Raw genomic sequence first — 26066 nt, forward strand, 5'->3', positions numbered from 1 at the left:
CTAGGGGGGGAAAAAAAGGTACAAATCCTCAGGCAATAGCTGGCCAAGTGACCTGTTTCCTACTGCTAGTGCTCAACGCTTTCAGAGTTCTGTGGCACCACTCACCCTCCTCACTTGTCACCTCCTATCCTCAAATATGGACAAAAAGGCCTGTTGTTCCCAAGAGGCAGGCAGCATCTTTGGATGTTTCAATGATTTAGTTCGTTTAAGGAACGCTTCATTCTGCTTGTGTAATTCCCATTCTGGCAACAGAGACTAACTGTTGTTGCTCCTCTAGCTGCTGTGCAGAGACGGGTGCCCATTCCTGGCTATTTAGCACCTCTGGTTGCCTTTTGATAAGAAACAGCTTTCTGTGATCAGAATCCTCAAACTAATCCCAACAGCTTTATTATGTCTTACATGTTTATCATGAAATAAATATTATTGGTATCTGAAATGGAGCCATGAACAGCTGTACTAATTATACCAAACCAGCACCTTTATTTAAACACCCATTTTATCATTCAACTAGTAAATTGAGTATTTACACAACACATTAAAAAATGCAGCGTACATATATCTCAAAAGACACTGCGCCTGCTTAGAAATTGTTACCACCCATGGATTGTAACTGATACGAAAAAAGTGCTTAAAGTAGCCTGATGATGTAATGTGCCTGATAAGCATTCTCTTTAATTTAATTTAAACTTTCATTTTTTCTTTAATTTATGGAATAATTACAGTTACTACTGAAGGAGGTTATACCTGCTGCTTCATTAGTGCATAGTATAAACTGGAATTTTATAATGCAGTTTAGTGTTTTTAATAATATACTAATAACTTCATATATGAAGTTATAATATTTTGATTCAAAGACTACAAAGAAACTCTTCCCTTACACTACCATTACTTCAGTAATCTTCAGATCCATTAATTCATTACCTTACAAAAATAGATGATTTTTAATATATTTATTTTACACATTTTGGTGACCTTCTATGAGGATCAAGAGTACAGGATCTTGCAACATATAACCTTTAAAGTAATTTTCATAATAGCTTTGTGATAAGCACCAATTTTTCCTGAAAGAATCAAAGACTTTCAGTGTCATTGACATAAATAGTTTTTGCTAGTTAAGGTATGGACAAACCACATCATAGCCATACACAGTTGCTATGGCAGGAAAATCTAAATCTTGGGGTATAAAGGATTTGGTACGTTGAAATGATGGGTGTCTCATGAGAAAGGAAAGATACCACAGCAATCATGAACTTGCAGGATCCACAGGAGGAGCAGATGTTTATATAGACAGCAGGACTATTTAGTTCCTGTAGTGTGTGTGAAAAAAACAACCATTCTGAAGCGGATACAAAGTAATTCTCAATTACTAAGAATAAGGAGGAAACATCACTTTAGACAGATTAAACCATGAACTAAATACTTCTGGGGCTTTTTTGATACATCCTCGGAAAAAAATCAGTGAAAGCTATTATGGCTGATGCTATAGTGAAGCAGGTACCTCTGTGGTCAGGGTCACTATAGCAGTTTCTATGCTCATGCAATTACCCAAAACAGAGAAGTTGGAGAGATTGAACAATCACAGAGGAAAAATAATTCAAAAGAATTTGAGCAGTGTTCCTGATGGGGGGGCCACTTGTAATCCCCCCAAACAAAAACTACAAACAGTGCTGGCACAGACGAACATGCAGCCACTAGGTTCTTCAAGAACATCTTCTACATGATTACATTAGCAAAGAAGCATCCTTATCATTTTCATTTAGATAGTTAGCATTATTAGTCTCATTAGCATTAACAGAAAAAATGAAGCAGATACAAAAAGGCCCAGTATTTCTCCACCATTTGCTAAATTTAGGTAATTTTCTTACCAGTCAATGTCCTTATAGTAGTTAACTCCATCAAGAAACTGCAGACCCAAGGGTTTTGGTCCATGGATATTATTAGTGATTGACAAATGGATCATTAGGAACAAGCCAAATAGCTGTACCTTTCAAAATGAAAAACAAAATAAGTCAATCTCAAGAAACATGAACAACACATTTACTTTCACTGTTCCTAAACATAATTATTCCAGCATTCATGATGGAAAATTTATGGTCTGAACATATAAATTATCTATTTCAAAATCTTACTCAAATACTTAAATCTATTATCATGAAATGATTTTTATCCTAAAATTTTTACCATTTACCTTGCTTGCTTTCCTTCTTCTTCGTTTAAATGCTAAAGAAAACAAGTGAAATCGATTTCACTTTTAATATGAGAGCTAGGGCTCTATTTTTATCATATTCATCCTATAAACAATAGAACCTAACAATACCATACTTGGAAACATTCAAAATGAGTAGCAATTAAAATAGCGGCATATTTTAATCTCAGAAATGTTGAATTGCTGTTGAATATTATATAAGTTACTTTATAAGATAGGCTTTATTTTAATGTAGGTTTCAGACTAAATTTTGCTTATTATTATCATATCATGAAACCAACTAAAGAAATTTCTCCTCCAGTAAACAATTGATATCTAATAGGCCTCCTCTCTGGCAGGAGAGCATGGTGGATGTTTCCCTATAACAGGGAGAGTACTAACTGGTTTGCCAAATTCAGTGTTTAAAATATCCTTCCAAATGGATTTCTGTCTTACATGGTAGATGTCAAATTTCCTTCCTACATGCTTCTCACCAGTTTTCTGAGGTTCTATTACAGTAATTTTGGGTAATTGGTCACAATTCTTTTCCTTGGATCAGATGTCTCGATACCTTTTATCATCACATGGATCCTGAGAAAAAAATACCATATTGCAGTTGAACAGTTTTCCAATCTCAAAAAGGCTGAATTTCTTCCTGTAGAAACTCTTTACTTATGCCTGCTCAGTGCAGCAATACTGCTAAGTCTCAAACTAGCCTGCAGCCCACCAGGTACAATTCATCCAGTCTGGGGCATTTTTTTGGCTACAACTACTCTGTGGCAGGACACCTACAGGCCAGATGCAGCTTTTCGAGGGTACAAACGCACTTTCAGCTGACACCTTCCCTGGGAACTCCCTTTTGGTCTGAGCTCATAATGAGCAAGACACTGAATAAATTTTGCATTTTTCCCCCCAAAATGGCTGTTTTTCAAAAGCTAATTATGAAAAAAAATTCCATCTTTAAAAATTGACAGTATTATAATTTATATAAAATATTTTAATTACAACCATTGAAATTATTTAAAATAGAATTTTTCAGTATGAATTATATTTCTCCAAAAAGGACATAAAACTGCCATTTTCATAAGTGCATATATGAATATTGATGAAAAATAGCCATAAATTACAAAGTTCATTCAGTATGATTCCTACCAAATAGAAGTATCTTCAAAGAATTAATACTTCTACAAAAAAAAAGAAAAATTGCAATCAGCTCTACCTATACATTCAGGCAAGAGTAATTTCAAAAACATGTAATTTGTAAGCAGATATAAGTGGCTAGGAAGCAATATCATCTTACATGCACTTGTCCAGACAAAGCTGCCTAGCATCCTTGTCTCCAGCTGAGAAAATCAGAATATCTGGAGTGCTAAGACTTTGAGACAGGAAACACTGTGACTGCTCCTAAAATAAATAAATAAATAAATAGATAAATACAGATTATGATTAAACAGGGGAGCAGGCCAGCTCCGCCAAACTGCTACGGAAAATTTTAGGAATTCTGAAAAGCAATGGATTTTTATTTGTGTTTTACTTGTTAGAAGGGTTTCCCAAATGCTACCTGCACCAATTAGACCTAGACCTCTGACTTCAGCTCAGCAGTCAGGATCTCTATATTATACACTACAAAGCACCATTGCTCCTAGAAATACCTCATCTTGCAGTACTTGTCACACTGGCTCCTTTTGCTCAGGGAACAGCTCAAAGCATTTGTGAGCCAGCTGAACTGGAGGAAGAGTTTGCAGTTTCAGGTTGGTCCGCCTCCTGGTCCAACAAAGCTGGCCGGGTTCGCAGAGGTGTATAACTGCAGGCGGTCGTTCCCATAACTGGACAAATGAGTTATGAAGATGCTGCTCTGTGTTACAATGACTGGCTTGAGCTTAGCGTAGTGCCTTGTGATAGTGGAATCACTCACTCCTTTGTCAAATGATAGCAAGGGGAAGGAAGTAGAGAATGAACTCAAGAATGAACCCTCCTAGTATGCTGAACTTGGACAGTCAAAAAATCAATGAGAAAATATGTCTCTGCAAGACTTAAAGATTTTACAAATTATGTCACAGTACAATGAAGAATTAAAAATAAAATAAATGCCCCTTACAAACAACTGATTATGAGAAAAAGGAACAGAAGGATTTCATCTTCCCTCTGATTTAGATTGAAAGTCTCACCTTTTATGCTCCAGATGCTAAACTGGGATCTTGGGAGATCCTGGCTCGTATCTCGGCTCCAGTGGCATTCAGGCAAGTAATTTTATATCTCCACATCTTAAGCTCTTCTGCTATGAAAAAGGGTAAAAATGCTTCCCAAGACCTGTTAATTTCTAAACTGATTGGGCACTTTAGGTGCATCTACATACATGGCTTTCAGGATGTAATAATAATAATGGAAATCACAGATTATAATTTCACTATTAATAATTTTATTGAGTCCAGTTTAATGGAATTCTTTTTCTTCACACTAATATCTTAGTACTACCCATGTAATATGAATTGCAAATTGAATTAATATTCTCTTTATTTTTTCATGGGATTATTAATAAAAATATAAACTAAACCTAACTGTTGATCTTGAAATTTTAAAATGAGTCTACTTCTCAACTCAGTAAATTGTTCACGATTGTCTTTTATTTGCATTCTTCTTCTCATTTAATGAGTTTCATTTCACCTTGTACATCTGAAATCACTGTAAAATCACTGAATTTTTACGATATTTTCTATGGAAAGAATTATATGGTCATACAATTAATATACCAAAAATACACGTGAAGATAAATCAAGGATGCCCAGGAATTGCTAATTTCAGATGCTTCCTAATTTTTGAGAGATTGACTCTTGATAAACATTTGAATCCATCTGGATATAATATGTACTCTTGTACATATACAGACATGTTTTTCTCAATCATTTTAAGATTTGTTAGACCAACTGTGACCATGTATATAGGGAAAATATATTACTAAAGATGTTATTCAACAGCGAATCAGATTCTGAATAAATTTTTGGTGTTTCCAGTCAGCTCAAACATTTCTGTTTTTCAACACTGCCAAAAAAATTACATTTTCATATTGAAAATCTCAGTAGAAAAACACGTTGAAAATGTATACAGACAGAAGCCCCTACTTTCTCACCATTTCTGCTTAGTAACTGTTTCTCCTTGCTTTATTTTTCCATTGCACAAAATTTGTCAATTCAGATTAATGTTTTTAAAAGCACGTATATGGCTCAGAATGTCCAACTCCCATTTTCAAAATCTGCCTAGAAGTCTTTTAATTTAAGAGTATAATTTGCATTTGTCATTTTAAAGGACAATTCCTATTTTTAGGTCTCCAATGGTCTTTAAATCATTTTAACCTCATTACCTCAGAACTCTTCTCTGTAGTTTTTTCTGCTTTTCCTCTCTTCACTGTAAGTTTCAAAAGTCTGTTATTTCTTTGAATTCATTAGATCCAGCTTTTGCAGATACCTACATGCAATCTTAACATTAAATGCACAGTTGATTATTTTGGTGTTATGTCTCATCAAAATTAGCTCCTGTTAGTGAAGTGGAACAGAAGGAAATCAATAAAACATCTATCTGTGTTGTTAGTAGAGTACCTTATGTACCATGCACATATGACATATATGCTGTATATAAAGCAGCATTGTAAAAAAGAAAAAGCCTTTTTTCAATTACCTTATATAGACATTAATCACTGCTTTGTATAACCTTCATTTTCTATGAGACCAACCAGTACTGATGCACAAGCATACAGCCAGAAAACAGAGAAAGATGAATGCACTTTATAAATATTAAGTAATATATTTTTAGGCTACAAACTCACTTTGTCTCCTTTTCTTACTAAAAGCTCACTCCTCCACCTTAATAACCATATACGTACTATCCCATAGTGGTTCTTCTTCCAGCCAGCTGTCTTCTCATCTCACAATATCTCTTCACAAATTTCTGCCTGTAAAACACCAAGCTGAATCTCACCCAGAATGCTTCTGCTATGTTCTTATAACTGTAACAGTATTTCAGACCATTTTTAAAGTCCCCCAAACCAGCTAATTAATCTTGACTTTTTACTGAAAACTTCAGCAGCATGCAAAATTATTTGGTGAAAGCAGGATCGTGGTGGAAAACAGATGTTGTGTCTGAGCTGACCTTTTTGGTGAATAAATTAAAAACAGAATCACCATTCTTCCAAGGCTTGTGGCATTACTCTGCTGTTAGTATATGCCCCTGTGTATTCAACTATTTGCACAGCAGAAATGAGAATGCAACATCATGCACTCCTTCAAGGCAAAGTGATCATCCTCTCTGGGAGGATTTTTTCAGTCTTGCAGAGGAAACACTGTGCCTGCTTAAATCAGGAAAGAAGCAAGGAGGAATGCACTTTATTTTTACTCTAAAAGCTTTGAAATCTTAGGTGGAAATGAGGTGGCTAAAGTGAGGCTAGAAATCAACTGATGTTTATACAGGCACCTTTTCATTGTTCATTGATTTAACTTGTATTTTTGGAGACAAATTTTAATAGAAACAAACTGTTCTTCGGGAAAATTCTGCGAAATTGTAGATACAGGGGGTTTGATCTCAAACAGCAAGAATATATACATACATTTTGCTTGGTTTTCAACTTGGGTTTCCATTTTCCTTTGCACCTTTTGTTTACTTAGCTGGTTCTGCATTTTGAATTCTCATATTTTAGCTTGTATCTGAATTCTGCACTGGCTTTCCCACAGGATCCAAGAAAGTGACTACTAAATTTCCTTTTTGTAAATCATAAAAAATTCATAAGGATTTCTGTTCTCAAACTATAGCACCATTTGAGAACCATTCTGTTCTCAAACTATAGCACTTTTTTTTCTCAAAGATGTGAGATCATAATAACGATAAATCAAAATTGTATGTTTATCTGTCCTGGTTTAGAATCATGCCAATCCTATATTTTACCTTTATTGCCTGCTAACAGTTTGGGAAAATACAAAAGAACTTTCTTAAATCCTATAATAAGAGAACTTGATGGATCTGTATAGGTAAGTTGCAAAAAAAGTATTTCATTCACATCTTTCAAATTATTTTTTTCTTGTCTCACATGAGCCTCTTATGCACAGAAAGTGTAACAGTATAAACTCCAGAAATTCATAACCAGGAGACAGGAAGGCTGGCTTTGTTGTAACTGAATATCAGATACAGACTTAATTCCTGCTGCACAAAAGTAGACCTGTTTATGCGCTTTTTGTCCTCCTTCAGAAGTGTCCTCTAGTGTTAGGGCCCTTCCAATTTCATTTCCCAGGTCTGACAGCTATAGTTTGGTTCCTAAGTATGCACAGCATCTGAAGCTCCAACTGATGTTTGGAATTGATGCAAGAAGCAGGTGTTCCCTATATTTACATACACTTAAGTCTGTATGTAACATTACAGCACTTTAGGAAATGTATTTTTTTGTATCTCATTATGTATACCCGAAATCTTATATGGCTCTAACAGATAGCATTTGTTAAATACAGAGGGATATTTGTATAAAAGGTATCATAATTACTATGCAGTCTTATTATCTTTATGATCTTACCTTCACAGTTTCTCAGTAAGATCAAATACACGCAGCTCATGTTCAGATTCCAAGCAGACCAGAGATTTTCAGAAGCTCATGACAGATCTGGGAGCATGTATTCTGCCGAATATGAAGGAGGCTTAATATTCAAAATCGCTCATGGTTTGAAGGTTACCTCCCACATTTATCACCTCTCAAAGGCCTTCGTGGAATCCATAAAAAAAAGAGCTTTTCTAGATGCTTCTGAGAACAATACAATAAATTAGTAGGTTGTAGAATTCAGCACTTTTCTAAATAGCTTATCATAATATTTAAAATATTGCACCCTTTTCCTAAGTAACGGAAATAAGTAGAATGGAACTGGTACGAACAATATAAGTGTATTTTATAAAAAAAGAAAGCTTTTGGTGAGATTTTATTATGAAGCAAACATTTAAGCTAACCCACAGCTAAGGGAATCATTGAAGTGTGCTATCAATCATCTTTTCCCACTAAGATCACTTTCCTGAAGTCCTGCCTTAGGATCACAAAGCCTAAGGACAAAACACTGAAAGTATAAAAGAACAGTTTGTAAATGGAGTGTTCAAATAAATACCCATACTGCACTTGATAGCTAAATTTGAAAGTTCACTTGTACCCTGTAAATATATGCATTTTGCAAGCGCAATGGAGACCTCTTCAAATAAGGGCTGTGCGTATGCAAAAATACTTACTTGGCATAACACTAGCTAATATGCTTTGTTAAGTCAAAGCTAACAAGTTGCAAAGAGATGCAAAGTTTCTACTGTCCATCCCAAAAGCACACAGGAATAAAATGAATTCAGTTTACTTTATTAAGGAATGTTATTAAACCAATCAATCCAGGAACTAAGACTTATATGTATCAAAAACAAGCTTTATTCCTATACTAACACCCTGTATGTCCTTTAAATTAACTTTTAAATCATAAAAATACACTATCTTAGATCCAGTCTCAGAGAAAAGCTTATAAAAGAAGACTCGAGGTACTTATTAATTACATAAAACTGACACCAAAGGAGAAAAAAATGGTAACCAACTGCATTCTTGACACTGGCCACTTTCTCCAGGATGAATTTGCTCAAAGAATCACAGTGGAACTTGAAAGAGCGTATCAACCAAAAGTCAATTGCAAACTCCCAAAATATTGACTGATTGACAACTACATTTTGAAAGAAAGGACATTAAATTGAACTTACTTAGTTTTTCTTTTCTTTTTTTCTTTTTTTAAAGAATTACAGTTCAGACATGGCATATTATAAAGGTATGTGAAAGCAGTTGGGCTGCAATAAATCTCTAACAGAAATTTTGCTGTGGAAGAGCATTGTGCAATAGGATATGAAAGAAAGGCAGCTTTTCGGCTGCTATGCAAAGCTTGAATTATTTAGACCAGGTGAAATATATTGAAAAATGGGTTAGATTGCAAGGAATGAGGTCAGGAATAATCTAGATGCAGTAGGATCCAGAGACTTAAAAAAAGTCTTTCTGTCTTAATCTCTGGCAAAGACTATCTTGTTTCTGGGAGTCACTTTCTATTAATCAGTTAAGAAATCTCACAGCTGTCAGCAAAAGCAACAAACATGCCTGTATAGACATATGGACAAGATGTAATGAAGTTCTCATTAAGCTTGTTTGCCTTCAGTGGAAAGTTGGTTCTCTCCATACCAAAATATGCCAAACTCTGTTTCTATGAGTATCTTTTTACCGTAGTATCTTTTCACTGATTACGCTTAAGTCTGATTCTGCTACCACTTGCACTGCTGTCGCTCACATTTTGCACTCGGTAGCTCAAGTGCCTGCAGCAGCCTTCCCACTCGAGCCCTTATCACGATCCATTCTCACAACAGAGTCAACAGTTTCAAGTCTCTTACGTGACAAGTCTACACAAGAGAATGATGAAAGCTGCTCCGCAAAGACGGTACTTTCCTCTTGCACAGGAGGGCTGAAAGCGATTAGATGGAGATTTAATAGAGCTCTGCCAACATGTAAGTCACCAAAAGAAATAATCTTCACCAATATGGTTGGAATATAACACTCCTCGTACTCCAGGCACCTTGTAAGGTAGTGCAATTATGCACTGGCCCAGTCTCAAAGCCTCACTCTAAGCCCTACACTAGTGTAATAGAGCAGACTTGAGTCTATTGATTAGATATCTATTTATGGCATAAAGTTACTTTACTATATGAAGTCAATTTTTTTGAAAATCCTATTTCTCTGTAGAAAAAATCTATTTAATATATTTTAACCTAAATAAAATGACCAATTTGAGAAAAATTAAGTAATATGTCTAATAAAATCATAAAAAGCAATTTTAAACTACAGTGAGCTGAATAAAATATGGAACAGGAGCCTGCATTTTTTATTAGAGCTCATTAATCTTGTTAATGACTTATTGAATATCTTTGAATCGCTGTGCATGATAAAAATTTATCCCAGTGGCTAGATTGTTATGTGCTGTAGCAACCTCTTCTAACAGCTGGGTGTAACCGATGGATTATTTCTCCAGCCGCTTCCCTGTCACGTTGCAGGGAACGCAGCAGCAGATAGGATTTACGTCTGGAAACTATTTAAAAGGTTTAACATTGCTCTGAATAAACCACCAATAATTACTTTTTCTCCCTCTTGCATACACTAATACTCAAAAATGAATAACTTATCCGTGAACTATCAGCTTTGCTTTCTCTGTTTTGTTGTCCCGAGGTGGATAGTAATTCTATTTGAGATATAAAACATTTAACCAAACCGTATATATGACAGAAGTTCTGTCTCAAGCTACAGCATTTAAACACACACCATATTTCACTAAGGTAACCGGCAACGCCGAAGGCCCCTTCAGTTAGTTCCTTGCAAGACAAAGGTTGGATTCAAAGCACTGCTGTGGCCCACTTGCGGCCTTGTGCCATGCTACAGAACTTTGCCAGTTGCTATCAAACTACCTTACAGACTTCAAAATGGATCCACACGTGTATGTTAAGCACAGATCCACAGGGTGCCACCTCAGATAAATATCCCTTTTGTGATAAAGTTTTATGACATGCTAATTCACACCAGCTTATGATGTCTCAACCATACAGTGCCAATGAAAGTATCCCTATGCTCCATATAATCACACTGAAATAAATACCAAACTACTGTGTTTGCATATTTTGTTCAGTGGCAAAGTATCTGATGTGCTGTAATACAAAGGAAGAAGGGTTACATTATAGTCCACGTTCTCCTGTATTATGGACACATAAAATATAAAATAATAAAATTAAACACAAGCTTGAAAGAAACAATGCCTGTAATATAAACACAAATCCTGGAGGGAGGAGTATATAATGTAGTCAGCATTCTAAATTAACGGAAACCGCTCAGAAAATAAGACTGACACAATAAATCTAATTTTAAATGAAGTATAAAAAGCTGAGGTAAGGTTAATGGCTTTTAATGATTCTGTTATCCTGACCTGTCATACAGGTATTTTTTTCGTATGAATAAAGGTCACAGGCTGAATAGTGGAAGAGAACATACCTATACAGTTATAATTCCTTGTTTAAATGAAACTTAGAGATATTTATGGACAACTTGGACACAAATAATTTTCTGAAAAGGAATGTTTATTACAACAGCAAGCTATATCCCAGAAAATGCAATTCTTTTATTAAACAAGGCATTGGACTTTATAGTTTTGTCATACCAAATAAGAAATAACCATTCAAGCATGGTCTTTGGATTTCTTTAAATTCTCCAAGCCTGATTCCCATTTCCTTATTTGGACAAAGCCTTCTTTAAATCCATGGACTTTCCCCTGATTTGCGTTAGTGAAAATGAAACAAGAACTAGGCTCCATCTATCTCCTGTCTAAAACCCATTTATCATTCATATACTCATTTATCATATTCCTAGGACACCCAAGAATTAAATAACTAAAGATAGCAATTAATAATCAAAACATCTAGGTGCACTTCATAGGAAATTAACAACTTCTTTACCTCAGAGCTTTACATCTCACCGCTGCAGTTTTATTAGGGCTTTTCCCCATTCTTGTTTTTGCTTATAAATGTCAAGAATCCAGACAAAACGTTTGAGTCAGTAATATGCTGACTAAAGCAGTTCACTGGGAAGTATGCCATGCCAATCTATTTGTACGTGACTCAATCAGCACACTCACTTATTTTAGAAGTCTATGAAAAAAATCAAATGCTTGGGGAGTAACCTAAGTAGGTATGATGGAAATAAGCAAAAGCTGCACACTTATTACAACTGTTGAGAGGGAGGATTTATGTTTTACTGAGATACTGCATCATATGCCCTTGTGATTAATCCTATGGAATCTTGATGGAATCCTGATGCTGTTCCCATTTAAAGGACAGCACATTTAATCATACGCTTATATGGCTCATAAAGCAGGTGAAATCTCTTCTATGTATGTCATGAAGCCTCTTCTATGTATGTCACAGTTCCCTGTGCAGGAGATGGAAGCTTCTGTTTTGGAGTAAAAGCATTTTCCAATCAGCAAATAGTTGCAGGATGAAGTGCGTGGCAAGTGTTCCCCCTATCATGCAGCTGCTAGTAGGAATGAGAGTACAGTGCTGTAATAGATTAGCTCATTTGGTTTAGATTATTACACTTGATGAGTGCTGTGTAAATCCTTTATACAAGTTATTGCTTTAATCTTTGATATTTCAGGTGGCATGATTAATCTCCTTCAGAGAAAATGAAAACGGCTGCAGTTCGTTTCCCTTCATTTCTTGCTTGCACAAGCCAGGCTGTCATTATGGGTTAGCAGTATTGTCATTCAGGTGTCTTTCAGCTTCTCTGGCAGAAAACGGAACTGTAATGGATATTTAAAACACAAGAAACCTCCAAAAAGTTTATTAATATACACTTACATATATTTCCTGTTTTGAACAGTTAGCTTTACTTTTAGTCACATTTCTTTTTGCTAAAACTAGATGACCTCTTCTATGTTCTCTTCTTGCCTTTCCACTGTAATTTCTGGCTTTTCCTCTATTATTGAACATACACAATTCCACCTGTGCTTCTGCAGGGCCCAGAAGATCTCACCATCTTACCTGAGTGTCTCCAAGTAATTGCAAACTTCCCCTTAGTTGTCACACTAAATAACGTCATTAAGCTTTTTTTTTTTTCAAAACAAGGCCCCTAAGAATATTTTGCTACCCTTGAAAAGCAAGTTTCTCAGAATTGTATCTTCCTTACAGACTAAGGAAAATCACTGTAGCTTACCATGTCAATTCCTGTCATTTTCAATTTGAAAGCAGAAGCCTTCTCAAACAGATACAGAGATCTATTATCTATTAGACTTGCTACTGCTCCCTGGTACCTTCTATCATACATGATTTATTTTTTGTAACCTTCACTGCTCTTTACTGCTCATAAGAGGATACATTTGAAATACTGTGTTAAGAACAATGGTAAAGAAAAGTTCCCCTCCCTGAATGTTTTTCTCTAATTCTTCTGGACCACCAGGATTATCTTCGTGGAATATAGTATGTGTGAGAAGTCCACAGGTTCGCTGGGGGAGAACCTGTGACAACAACAGCAATAAGAATTCACAAGCACATGTAAATACAGGTCCAGGTCAATCTACAAACATCATTTCTAACTCCCCCCAGGAGTCTTCAAAAAATAACTACTGTTTGCTTATACAAGTTTCAAATGGTATACACAATTCTAGAATACACTAGGTGGCTCATCCCATATCCCCAAAGCAGGAGACTTGGCTTCTCCCAGTACTAAGAATATCACAACCATTTCCTTATAGAAAGTCATTTTAAAATCATTATTTTTCATCCTGTATATGAACAACAGCTATGGCAAAGACAGCATAATGATAACAATGCATAAACATCCCATAGTGCATACTTTTCAAGTAAAAATTGACAAAAACATTAAGAATAGTCCTACTTAAGAAAATACGTTAATAAATAAGAAACCTATATTCATTTAGAGTTACTTACCATGATGCCATTATGGAAAAAAAACCTTGTCTATGCCACGCGGGTTTTAAACGAGGGTATTCCTCTCTGCTGGCGACTTGGATATGCCAGACTTTCTTCCAGGCCCTGCAAGCTGAATATGAGGCAGGTAGTCCCCAAAGTGGTGCAGAGCAGCTGGTACCCCACGTCAGCTGGAATGACTTGATCCTGAAATACATAACAGACAGTAGCATTAATCAGTAGAACTCTGTCAAAGCCTGTTTTGCTGTAAACGTCACTAACTGTTAAACATACCAACAATTTTTGTCTCAGCTGTAAGTGCAATTGGTTCTAAGTCAGGATTTTGCTTCATCTGAAATTTCAGAATTTGAAATTGTTTTTGCTCTAAGGTAATAAAAAAAAGTACTTTCAGAAACTAAGTGGAATCTCAGAAAAAAATGGCTTCACAGAGTTGTCTTCAGAATTGTGAAATTTCATTTCAAAAGTTTATTTTATGGAAGTTTCATTTCTCTCTTTTACATTATTCAATAGCATGTTAGCAGTAGTACACAATCAAACCACTGCTGGCCTGCTATAATGGAACATAATGTTGTATTTAAAATATTATTTTTTTTTGTTTCTTAAATCATTAAGGAAAGTTTAACTGTTATAAAACATCAACAAGGAAGTGCTCCGATACACGAAGGATCATGCCTAAGCAGAAGAAAATGTCAAGATTTCCTACAAAACACTGTTTTGTTTTCAAAGTATTTTTTTCTATTGGAATTTCCACTGAAATTGATATGATGCCACACACAAAGAAAACAAGCAAAAATCCATTTAAATGAACCAACTGTTCCTGACCAAAAAATACTTGGCAAAAAACTCTGCCCAGATCTAACATTAACATACACATAATGCACCCTCTGTATGAGCCCAGCCTTCCTCTCTGATTCTAATTCCAGACTTGGAAGGCATCCTTTTCTCCTCGTCTGGGTTTGTGTAAATGCTCCAAAATATGCCACAGTCAGACGTATTGTTCCCAAGTGCTGGTTTGCAAAGGTCAGATAAGGAGTGTAAACCAATAAAAGCATTTGCTATGTTGTCACCAGAACATGAAAATGGTAACATTTTTTCAGATGACAGTATTAGGAAAAAAATTACTGCAGGAATTAAAAAGAGGAATATTTCTAAAACTATCATACTCTGAAGCTTAAGTTGCAAGCCCACTTGGGAACCATATCCTGGAACTCTGAAATCAAAGGTTTACACCTTTTTCAGAGAACTGAAGAGGGCTGTATTATGTTTATTAAAAGTTTATTGTGATTATGTTCTCATGCTAATGACAATGGTGACTTGTTTTTATGCAACAGTATAACTAATAATAATGCAATTTATATAATAAATGTAATAATAATATCCCTGAACTGAGAACATTCAAATCTGAGGAGTTTATACTCTCAAGTACCTTCTCCTGTAGACTTGATAAATGCCTAATATGGCATAGCTTTCAGGTCAGATGTCTGGACTGGAAGGCAACTTTAACCACTGCAAGTCCAGCTTGACTGGTTCATGGTGCACAAGCACAGCACGTCTCCCCACAAAGAGCAAGAAAAAGAGCTGGTCAAACATTGACTGGTTTTGAGCTCAGGAAGATCTGGTAAGTTTACCTCTCAGGAAAGCGTTCTGACCATGGGTATGTCTGATCTGTGTGAGAGAGACTCTCCACCTTGTTGAATGGATACCACTGTGAAGAAAACTATTTAACATTCACAGGGCCATAAAAAGAATCAAAGGCCAAGAAAAAATACATTCTCTGAGGGAAATTCTGGGATTTCAGCCTATGCCAGCAAGATAGACTCTTATATTTTCTTCAGGACTATTTAATGTAAAGCAATTATAGCCATCTTTTTTTAAAAAGAAAGAATTGCCAAAGTTGCATGTCATGAAGATCCAAATCTGGCTGAAGAACTTTAGGAACATGTACTCAGTAGGACACTTCTTGAATACAGGTAGATGAAATGCAGGTCCCCAAACCACTTAATTACATCACAAATCCATTCCTAAAATCACAAATTCATTCCTAAAGCCTGATTATCAAGCACCTTCAGGTAACTTGGCTCGCAGTTTGCTCCCACATTTTGGTGTGTTCATCACCTACTCAACATGCATTAGTCTGCTGCTGGGCTCTCTTTTGGACTCAGCCAATTAGCCCACTGTGAGATGAAATCAAAGTGCAGTTCTAGGAATAGTTCACTCCAGGGACTCCCACTCAAGCAGTATGGGTAAGGCCAGGACTGATGTTCCTACCAGAACCGCTCCATGCAGCTCTCCAACATTACTCCAGCAGTTTGTGTGCAATCCAACATTACCACATGCTCTGATGACACATTTTATGGCATGCAAGATGAAGCCACGTCATCACACTATGAAACAACCACTCTGGTGTGCTGCAAAATAACCCTTACATTATTCTGGTGCTCTGCAGCGTGCATGTGGCTAGTCTGCTTCAGAAGTGGCTAGACCTGTTCTGGATGGTTTGGCACCACTTGGCTTGGGGTCTGACAGTCACAAACATGGATAGGTGCCTTTATAGAGAAGACATAGCGACAGGCTCTCAATATAGTCAGTGCAAATAAGCAGGACAATCAGTGGACATTTCAGCTTAGTTACCAATTGTTCTTAGCAAATCACTCTCCCTATCTATCTATTGGCTGTAAAGAATAATAAAGTCCTAGTATTTGCATTTTCAGATAAATACCTAAAGTTAGAAGGGATTAATACACACTAAAGACACCAAGATCAGGTGTTCTGGGGGCAAACACAGAGGTTTAATCTGCACTAGTCAAAGGTAAGGTAACAGGCAATTTCTGCATTTCAGTGATGAAATAAAAGGGTTTTTAAAATTTGCTTAATATATTGCATATATGATCATAAGCTCCCCAATTTTGCTGATCTCCTTTACTCACTGTATTATTCTAGGAAATACAATTTCTGGTCTGAGTATCTCAATCGCAACAGCTCAACTTTTTCAGACACTAAGTGGAAAAAAACGCTAACTTAAGATAAGGTAACTCTGAGCCTTCCTTCATCCTGGATGAGTTTGCATCAAAGGGATAAGCAGGAAACAGTATGCAATATTCTAGACTATAACCTTCTTCTAAGTACTTCAATCATCAAACATGCTGATAGGTCCCAGATACACTATAGATCTTCCCTTCATTGCTTTTTTCTTCTTCTGACCTGTTCATTTTTCCACCCTCTTTCAATGATTTTTCTTCCATCCTTGTCTTTCTTAACTGAACCACTGTAACCCAAACTTAGCTAAGTTAGAAATAAATATATGCATAGTGTAATATGGCAGCTATGACAATGCCAATCTGCTTTCACATCATGTCCCTTGCAAGATATGGTTGAGTTTGTACAGTACATATCTTCACATTGAGGCACTGATAACAGAAAATCCTAAGGCAGCAATGTTTACCAGAACAGGCACTAATGATAATGACAGAGGACATTTCAATGTCAAAACATTTTGTTGGAGTCTGACTTTTTCTCAAAATCAACCCTAATGGATTCCAAACCAAAGAGAAAAGGAAAGGAATATGAACTAACCCAAATATGTGCCAGGTCTTTCTGGTAATGCAAATCAGATTGAATGAGCCCACTCCATCAGCCAAGCATTAAAAATTTAAATAAGCACTGAAATAGTTTTGGGAAAGAGTATTGACAATGGTGTTAATAAAAAGGAAAGGAATTAAAGTGAAATCGCAATCTGCATTTTGTAGTCGCTGCCAAATGATTTATTATTTTAAAAAGGTTCTTCCACTCACAAGGCAATCCAGTACAGGTGAATGTACAATACTAGTAATTATTTTGTATAAGTATTATTTATCTAGGAACATTTGGTGAGCCTAGCATTTTGACTTTAGACAAGATGGCACAATTCAAACTTTTTTTTCTTCAAGGTACTTTTAAAATCAAAATATACAGATGAGTATTTGTACAAACTAAAAGCTTAGCTTCTGAAAAAAAACCTCATAAACAGCCTGGTTTATCTCAAGCAAAAAGGAGTACTTTTACAGCATTAACTGTTTTTGCACTGATTCTTAGAATATTTAATTTGAATAATAACGCCAGAAGTAATAAAAGTTTGAATGAGAAGGATCATATTAATATCTATCAAACAAGAATACCAATCATTCACTACGACAGCTAGAGTAGGCATATTTTACAATCCCAATTCTTGCCAGCTAAGCAATTCCTGTTATCAAAATGTACAAAACACTCATTCATATTATACATGCACTATTTGTCCATGTTTTCCAGCTCCTGGCAGATGAGTCCGCTTTGATCTACATTACAGCAAGGGACTTACTCTAGATTTAACTGGTAAAAAGGAGGACAAATGATCCACTTCTGCTCTAGAAAGTAGTTCTTGATAACTAAAATAGCAGCCCTGAGCATGGATTCTTCGGTATCTTTAGCACTTACATAAAAATGTTAATATTCACAAAAAAATATGAGTAATGTCTTCATATTGTTGCACCTGGGTAAAGAAAATATGTTAAATCTTGCAAGCTGCCCTATCTTTTCTTTATCTCTTCTGCATAAATAATTTTTTTCTATTGATGAAGTAACTCAGGTAAGAAAACTCTCTCATAGATATCATTCCTTTTTATCAGGATCATCACCTACGTACATGATAAATGGAACAATCCTGTTTCAAAATTCTCTGTAGCTACAAGTAAAAACACACTTCCAACTACTGCCTCAATTAAATTCAAATAATTTCTAGACAGAATCTTTATTACAATATGTTACTGATGGTTTTTCATACAACAGCACAGTTAAGTCTCAACTGGAATTTGTGGCCATGTGTACTTTTTTAATAAATGTAGGAAAAATATATATATAATCAAGGGCCTAGGACAGATCTATCTTGCAATTAGAGATGTGGTAACAGCTAGGGTGGACATTAGCCAGCATGTATGCCATAAGAAGGGCTCTGTGACACTGGGTACTAGGTTTTGGCTTATCCAATTAGGTTTTCCTTTGAGAATTTTTTTCACCAAACTATCAATTAGTAGGAAATGTATGTTTTACTACTATGTTCTGTCCAGGAAAACAGGTCTAGAGACACCATTTCATCTCATCTCGGAGAAAAACCAGGAGGCTGACTCACCAGCATGTTTAAACAGATTTGTTCCTGTAGCATTGAAGTGAAAGGCACAGAAGTTCATTAACTTTTTTGAATCATCCACCACTCTGAGACAGTCTATTTATTTATTTTTAATAAAAAAGAAAGTTAAATGTTCTGTAACCATTACTAACTCCTACATCCTATTTATTGCTATTGGATCATATATTACTGAGATTCCAAGAAAATTCTGAATGTGAAAGAAAAAAACACTCCTTTTATCTGGCACACAGAGTTTTGATCATTTCAGCACATACATGAATTGCATGTGAAAATTGCAGCACTGCTGTGAAATACACACTGTTGCAACCTTGCTGCAGCATAAATGACATTAAAACTCAGAGACTCACTAAATCAAATTCTTTGCTGAGGATCATCTACTCCACCAGTGACAACTCATTGTGGAAGAGATGAGCCTGCATGTGACTCCACGTATGGTGAAACCACCAGAAGCTCTCTGTCAATGTCCAAAACAGGTCATTGCCCTTCATCTTCCTCCTCAGTGCCTGCAAAACAGAGACAAAGTCAGCATGGACTATATCAAAATTTCTACAAGCCACATAAATCAATGGCATTTCAATTAGAAACCTTTATTTCTACTCATGTCGGATCAGAAAAATACTTCGCTTACCCAGCCGAACCATGGCATTGTCACTCACTTTAACTTTTCATATTTTTTCCTTATAAATAACAAAAGATAACACATACAACATGATAATTTCTTCTCCACCAGCTGTTACATTTTTCTGCTTATTTCACAGAGAAAGGGAAAAATGACAGGAAAGAAGAATATTTTAAGTTTTTTAAAAAAATACTGATTTTTAAATTTTTTTAAAAGCAGGGAAATTTTGAAGAATAAATATTTTGGGCCAGATTTAAGCAAAGCCTGGATTTTTCAAAAGATGATGTATTGTTAGTGCTCGTTGTTCAGTACTTTTGAACTATATGTCCTATATATAGGACATATATATATATAGTTCCTTTTGAACTAGATGTCCTATACTTCTCAAAATCAATACGTCTAACTTGTGTATTGATATACAAGTTTAAGCTCTAACTACTTCTTTTATATTTCCTGGGCTATCTTTTAGCCATTTCAAATTTATTTCATCATCTTTACTTAAATAAACATAATCATAATGTTTAATTAATTGTCTAACAAATATAATTCTGCTCCTTAGATAAGGAATTGAAATTGCAGGTGAACATCTGTAAACCACCTAGCTAGCTATGAATGTCTAATTGGCATTCATCTTTAAACATCAACCACATACGGTCATTGAAGCAAAAGACCTCTCCATTGACTTAATGGGAATTACACGTGTCCAACTATGACTACAGCGTGGGCATTTGTCTTTATATTGGTTTCATACTATGCTTTTTGTGTGCAATTCACCCATGAATAGTGGAGAGAAGCTGTATGCTGGCAATCTTAACTATATTCTAGCCAGAAAGTGCAGAAAATGGGCTACATTTATGCAAGTGCTACAGATTTCCTTCCTCTTAGTGCAGGGAATTGTGTGACACATCTGACTTCTCTTAGATAGCTTGCCTAACCTTCACCTCAATGGATCAATTCAGCCCTACATTACTGCCAAAACCAACACTGTAAAAAACATGCATTTGTCTGATGTGATTCACTCAGACCCATATAGAAACTGATCACCAGATCTCCAAATCCAGGTGAGCTATGTCATAGCTCCACTATTGTCACTGAGTCATCACGAATAAAGAGAGAAGTGTTTTCATAGATTTAACAACAACAACAAAACAAGCAAAAAAAGTGTAATACACAAATTTATGATCTATCATGAATAATGTTATGATTGCTCAGGAGTTTAACGTAGTGACTAATATCTTTTGATTTATGAAACCTGAAAGACTTTCTCAGTAATGACTCAATAAACGCTCCAGAGACATTATTTAGGCTAGTAAAAACTGCAGGATCCTGAAAGATCCAAAAAAAACCAACCCCCCCTCCCCCAAACTCTAATTCCCACCTAGACAAAACACCAGTGGATTTCATATAATGGTAGCTGCAGCAAATGAAATTTCATATACATACCACAGACATGTAAAATCAATAGAAATATCAATAGCTGAAGGATATCACTTGCACAGAGATCTAAGGATGAGCTAGGAGCATGTTTGTTTGTATCAATAGTAAAAAACTTATAAATTAATTGTGACTGCTCACAATGATAACTGAATTCAGTTTCGGCCACTACACCAGTAACATAACTTCATTTTCCATGTCTGTCTGAGCACAATACGGGTATACAGTCATCAAGGTAGAAAAGATTCAGAGATGGAGAATAAATTGATCAAAAGTAAGAAGAACTGGCAAATGATTTTATTATCCTGCTGCAGTGAGGAATAACAGACATGCAAAACATCGGCACAGGGAGAACCAACTGGGAGAGGATAAGGACATTTCAAAAGGTGAACTAAATGAAATAATGCAGATGTAACAGAATGTGTATTTTCCACAGCGTGTTTTTTATCTTCAGGTGATTACTGAAGCAGTACTAAGCATCATTTCTAAAAGAACAAGATATTTTGAGGAATGAAAATACCAGCTATTACTCCAGTGGACAAGTGAGAAAGTTACAAGGGACCTCAGCCTTTATGCATCAAGGCACAAACTTATTACTTGCTAGAGTGGGCAGGAAATTCCAGCCTCTTTTGCATTCTGTAATATTTTGCCTAATAGACCAGGTATGATAGAAAGTTTTATTTTCTTTCCTTTCTTATGACATGCTGAGACTGTCCAAAACTGGATTAAATGGATTTCCTGTGTATTTCCTATGCTCAGAGAGAAGGTATATTGGTCTGGATTACACAGAGCTGGTGGGACCTTACTGCTGGGGAGGCAAATTCTTCTGCTCCCCTCCTCCCTCAATGGCAGAGGCAGCACTGCTGCACAGGGAAGGAAGACATCAACTCACCTGTGGGCAGGGCTGCAGCACCCTCTGAATTTAGGCAGGCATGGTCAAGCTTCTTTGCACTGCAGAAAGTTATTTTTAACCAGCTGACCTGTGAAAGCCTATTCTTTGTGAGTCAGAAACCACGTTTCCAAAACAGCCTGCTTCATAACACTTTGTTGGGAACTCAGTGCGGATGGAGGCTGCAGCCTCCCTGAAAGCCAATGTCTCTCTGTGAGAGACAAATGATCCTTCTGAATTAAATTCTGTGATTCAGATACAATACTCTTCTCAAAAGGCAGCAGTGTAATGGCATTCAGTGGAGCATGCTGGCTGTCTGGCATATAGCTAGCATATTGCTCTTTGAGTGGTGCTTGCATGGCAACCCTTTCTGTTCTTACAACCCAATTTACATATCCCTGCTTTTGCAGGCACAATCCGACTAGCTAACTTTTACTTCACCTTTCATATTTTGAAATGTTTTCTCCATTTCTGAAGTCATAGTCTCAAGAAGTTCTTAATATTCTGGCCAGTTTTTTTACATGACTCACAAGTGAAACAGATTTAGATACCTCATCACTGAAGTTAAAATGAAGCCAAGAGAAAAGCACAAAATCTCCATGACTGCAGAGAAAAATTAAAGGAAAAAATGATTTTATATCACTATTTTTAGATGATTTTCCTTATATATGGAGGCTTCCCAATGATTTCTTTGTGTTTACTCCACTATGCAATGGATATAGTATTACTGTCAACAAATTTTGGGGATTCCTTTGGTAGGACAAATAAGAACATCAAAGAACTTCCTGCCAAAATGTTGTGGAGACAAATTAACAGACTTATTTTGTGTTTCTTTAATTTAGTTTTAAAAGGTGTTCATATATTTTAAAGTTGTGAGAACAGTTTAGATCGAACTATAAAGGAGTCTGCATGAAATTCCCCAAGTAAAGGAACAACTTGAAGATCATATATATTTGTGCAATCATTCTACTTTTTCTGGTTGAGCTGAATAAGCAATTTTGTTGAAAGGGGAAATTATAGTTTATATGTTTTTATGTGATCTTACTTGTGTGATAGAACTTTCCTGAAATTCCCAGATTGAACTGAAGTTTCTAATTTGACTTCTTAATGAATTCTGAGTTTCAAGCAGTGCCTATGAATGAGAAAGCATGCTTTACGAATGAGAAAGCATTTTAAATGAAATAATCCTAATGAAAAATGCTGTATTTCTCCTACAAACAGCATCTAGGAAATGTTATTTTAGTTCTGCTTACGTATCTTTACATATATATACAATTACAAAAGAGGGTACATGAGTAAACCTTTCAGGTATAGGCATTCTTGCAGAAGCATATTCCATTGACTTCAACTCATGTGTTCATGACGTAACAGTTTGACAACAAGATCTGTATTAATCTTTTGATATAGCTAGCTTTCTAAACAAATCTCTACTTCACAGTAACGAAAATGCTTTTTTTAACAAGCTGAAAGTACACAGTAAACAAAAACAGAAATAATCCCTAATACTGAGAATACTGAGATATATTATACATGTTAACATTTCTTCTAAATCTGACTTGTATGACAGTATTTTTGAATCACTTACATATGTTAATATAGAATTAAATATGAGATATTCTATGCATGCTGCTGAAAAAAAGATCATTTCCTGTATCTGTCTTTGCAAAGGTATCCAGTTTGGTTCTTTCATCACATTATCAAACTTACACTTTAAAAGCAATACACTGAGCTAAACTGCATACCATTCTTCTAGAATCTTCATTTTTCCATCATTAGTAATGATTCGTGTAGAATTAATTCAATACTTTTCATGACCTTGTAACAGAATGATATTTTTCTTAATAAATAAATGAATTAATGAAGAAATAGAAATCCTTCTAATTACATCCTAGGAAGGGCTTTCAATTAGAAAGTATTCACATAAATAAAGACAAAAAGATTTGCCCCACCACATTACAATCACCCAGATCATTCTGATCCATAAATTTTCTAATCAAGATTAATCTACAGAGTTTTCCTCTACTAGCTGATTCTATCAATGCTCTGTCAGAAACAAAATACATGAAGTAATTTACATCAATAATGACAATATTATACAGATTATTTATTTGGTAATGAAAGCAGTAAAATAGCAAAACCTCCACAGAAACTGGTATCAAAAGGTTTCCAAAGCATCACATTTAAATAGCTGTATAATAGTTTAACAGTACATATTTCGTAATACAAGTCTATGCTAATGCCTTCAGAGGTATTTTCATACTCTACAAGGCAAGCCAGGACTACGGGAAAAGTATTCTCCTCACACCGTATGTAATTAGGAATTGTGAAGATGCTCCTCTGAATTGGAAGGGCAAAAAAGAAAACAGTTGTCATCACTTCTGTTGACTATTTATGTCATAATACTGTAAAGTTGACAAGGAAATCCAATTTTGGGCAGAACAAGGGATCATGGAAACCCTTGCAACATACTGACTGAATTAGATTTGATTCCAATGTGTTTCATTGCTATTATTTATTGAATGAAAACACTGAAACTAACAGAATTTAGTTAACAAGATTAAGTACTTGGTGATGGGACAGCAGGAAAGCTAGAAAGGCACTTGCCAGTTTTGTCCAATAGTCAGCAAGACATCCCAGATCCTGGGATCAATGAACTCAGCCAGCTGCCAGAGACATGAGGGGCTGGGAAACCCTGGCTCTCCTACAGACTACTACAGGCAGCACTTGGAAATAGCCGCATTTTGCCAGCAGCACAGCCCTATAGCTACACCTTAGCATATGACACAGACCACACACAACTACATTGTGTGACATTAATGAGAAGAAGGATTACAGATCTTCTGGTATCACTCAGAAAAGTACCTCTGGCTCCCAAACTCAAAAGGATTGTCGCTCAGAAGAAAGCCAACAGGCTGTGTAGGTAAGTCAGCAAGAAAGCAGACAGGTTTCAAAATCTCATGAGAAGTAGATTTTCAATTAGAAGTGAAAAAACTGAACACTTTCAATAAAATGTTGCTATTTCTACTTATCAGCAGTTTCTGGCATAAATGATTCAGTGAAGTTTTCCAGGCCACTCAAATCCTGTATTTCCTGCTTTGTGACCAAACTGTGGAAAGCCTTAATGAAGAAGAGCAGGAATAGGCAACAAATTTGGAAATTGCTCCTTCTTATTTACATAGTTCTGCTCCTATGTCTCCCTGCAGTGTAGTATAGTCATGCATACAGTAATTTAGAGTTTGTCATACATACACCAAACTAGAAAATGGTTTCCAAAAGAACAGTGTTCGGTGCAGGAGAGGAAAACACACCAATTTTAAAATCAGAAAGCATCATTTGATCATTTAGTCTACCATTTAGCATAGCATAGTTATCCAGCTATTGAACCCCGTATGTTATACTCCCCAACAGCATAAATTTCACCTGGCCTGTTCCCCTGTGAGGTCTTCCCTCCCCCCTGCAGTACCCCTGGGACCTCTCTTTCCTAGTCCTTCTCCATACCCCTCCCTGTGTCTCCCCATGGTGAGAGAGATGCTTTTGAGTCTCCTTGCCTCCCATGTTCCCTGTGCTGCCTTCTTTCCCACCTCTAGTTGCCTCCAGCTACCTCTGCATCCCTTACAGCTTTGAGGGACTAGAGGCAGCAGGAAGGTGCTGGCTAATGGCAATACCTATGCGGTTGTCCAGCGCCCCTTGGAATAGATGGGCTTTGAATTGTATCATGCCTTCTTTCAGTGAGAGTGTTATTCAGACTTTTCCTCCACTTCTCAGCTGCTATTTTCATGAAATTTGTAGATAGCTATCTTCTCTTCAGTTGGCGAAAATTCTCTGATAAGTTACTGGGGGGTGGGAGAAGAGAGAAGGGGTCTCAAGTACAAATGAACTAGCAAGAGCACATTCTCGCAGGCATCATGTCCTTGAAAAAGGAGGACAGAAACATGTACCAGATGGTGAGTGAAGCCTGGGAGTGTTATTCAGACCATTATTCTAGCAGGGAAGAGGCATCAATTCCCAAACATCTTGGGAGAAGAACATGGTCTTTCCTGGAGGTGCCCAGAATACAGAGACTGTACTGCCATCATGTGGAGGTTGTTACTACTCCTCACTTTCTGAATATTTTTCTTCTGCACATCTTCTCTGACAGGGTCAGTCAGTCTGTCCCTAACCATGTGATTTTCCATCACTATCTCTCCATTTAAGCCAGTGGCAATATCAATGCCTGTGAATACTCCTGCTGCATGGACCAGGCCCCTGGGCTCTAATAAAATCT

At 36.1% G+C, this 26066-nt stretch overlaps 1 pseudogene; it reads right to left on the reverse strand.

Moving 5' to 3' along the window:
- Positions 1–217: 217 nt before the first annotated feature.
- Positions 218–26066, reverse strand: part of LOC112976561 — a 38608-nt pseudogene continuing 12759 nt past the window's right edge.

This window comes from Apteryx rowi, unplaced genomic scaffold, assembly GCF_003343035.1.
Source record: "Apteryx rowi isolate R43461 unplaced genomic scaffold, aptRow1 scaffold_746, whole genome shotgun sequence".
Taxonomy (NCBI): domain Eukaryota; kingdom Metazoa; phylum Chordata; class Aves; order Apterygiformes; family Apterygidae; genus Apteryx; species Apteryx rowi.